The 1,755-nt window shown below is 45.2% G+C and overlaps 1 protein-coding gene across 2 annotated transcripts in view; it reads left to right on the forward strand.

The window, feature by feature from the left end:
* The first annotated feature begins 484 nt into the window (after positions 1 to 484).
* Positions 485 to 1,755, forward strand: part of LOC121723603 (protein dachsous) — a 15,480-nt gene continuing 14,209 nt past the window's right edge. For both annotated transcript variants that reach the window (XM_042109443.1, XM_042109444.1), the window contains exon 1: positions 485 to 579. The gene's annotated coding sequence lies outside the window, so the exon portion shown is untranslated. The remainder of the gene's footprint in view (positions 580 to 1,755) is intronic.

The following is a 1,755-nucleotide window of genomic DNA, read 5'->3' on the forward strand; positions in this document are numbered from 1 at the left end:
TTTTATTTGCTAGCACTGTTCAACTGTTGGCCTTCACCATGTCTATTTGTTCTTACATACACACACACATGGAGATGATATAAATACCAATAGAAGATGCACTCCAACCGTAGTTGGTTGCTAAACAGTTGCAATTTATACACACATTGGACTGATAGTTCAATCAGCATTGTAGACCACCTCCCTCATTTAAAGGGTACACCTCAACAAGAACGCATCTCATTGGTTGAGAAGGTGAGTAGCCTAGCACCACATAGTGGATCCACTATGGCTGATGAGATCTGACAGCTGATTGGCTGAGCTGTTAGACAGCGCTCTGATTGGTGCAGAGGCATGTGTGCTTGGCGTACGGCCAGGCAGGTTTAAAGACTCAGAAAGTAAGTCAACCCCCAACATGCCCACACACACACACACACACACACACACACACACAGAGAAACATGCGCGCACACACACACAGGCACACACACTCATACAGGCACCTCATGCACACACAGTCCTCAGTACTGGAATGAGGTTGGATTATAGCTGAGAATGTGCTCGGTAACTTAACACTTTCTAAAGCAGCAGGCGCAACAGGTAGGGACAACAACAAACTCATTCTCTTCTTCTCTCTTTCTCTCTCTCTCACACACACACACACACAATCTTCATCTCTCTCTCTCTGTTAGTCAGTCTGTCTCTGTCTGTATCAATATGTGTCATACTTTTCAGACGCTCCCATATATACCATTCTGTCTGTCCATCTGTCACACAGATACACACACAAACACACACATACACACACACACACCAACTTTTTACTGTCACTATCTTTGTAATACTCTGTCACCATGACCTGCCTTCACACGGTCTCCTCTCTTCCCAGACTTCTCTCTCCTAGTTGTCTGTTTCTTCCCTAAGAGCTGGTTAATTTCTAATGTGAATACATGGGTGTGTGAGAGGTACATGGCTAATGTGCTGCATCACTGCGCATGAAAGTGAATGATGAGCGTGCATGAATGATTGTAAAAAGAAACGTGTTTATATGAGAGCTGTTATTCCCTGTAGTGTCCGCTACTCATTCATCTTTTTTATTGTTTGTTCTCTCTCAGTGGAGTGTGACAGAGTGAGTGTGTTAATGGTGTGTATCATTCTGTGTGTGTGTGTGTGTGTGTGTGTGTGTGTATGCGTGAGTGGACTGCACTGGAGTGTGTGTGTGTGTGAGTGTGTGTGTGTGTGAGTGTGTGTGTGTATGTGTGTGAGTGTGTGTGTGTGCGTGCGTGCGTGCAGGAGACAGAGGGGAAATCCCTTTGAGGTATGAGTCACAGACCTACATTCTGTGGATATAAAAGTCTTAATCCTCTAGACTGTTGAGTCTAGAGCATCGTAAGGACTTTATCAGTGCATTTTCTCTCTCTCTCTGTTACTTACGCACACACACATACACACACACACACACACACACACAATGGCGTGAACCCAGTGCACCCACATATGTCATGTGACACCATGATGGCAGTAAGGGTTTAAGATGGGGAAATGCGGCGCTTTTAGCTGGTTCAGACCAGGGGCAGAGCCAGATGGGGGGCACAGGGTGGCACAGGCCTCCTCAGGATCCAGTCAGCCACTCCAAGTGCCACCCCAACAAAGATGTGATAGTTGGGCTTGTCATTATGGAATTTCTTCAGGTATAACTGCATGCTTAGCCAAGACAAACATTCATTTGATATTGGCCAAATTATTTAGGCTATATTCATGGGTTTACTGAAATGT

The sequence above is a fragment of the Alosa sapidissima genome, chromosome 11 (assembly GCF_018492685.1).
Source record: "Alosa sapidissima isolate fAloSap1 chromosome 11, fAloSap1.pri, whole genome shotgun sequence".
Taxonomy (NCBI): Eukaryota; Metazoa; Chordata; class Actinopteri; order Clupeiformes; family Clupeidae; genus Alosa; species Alosa sapidissima.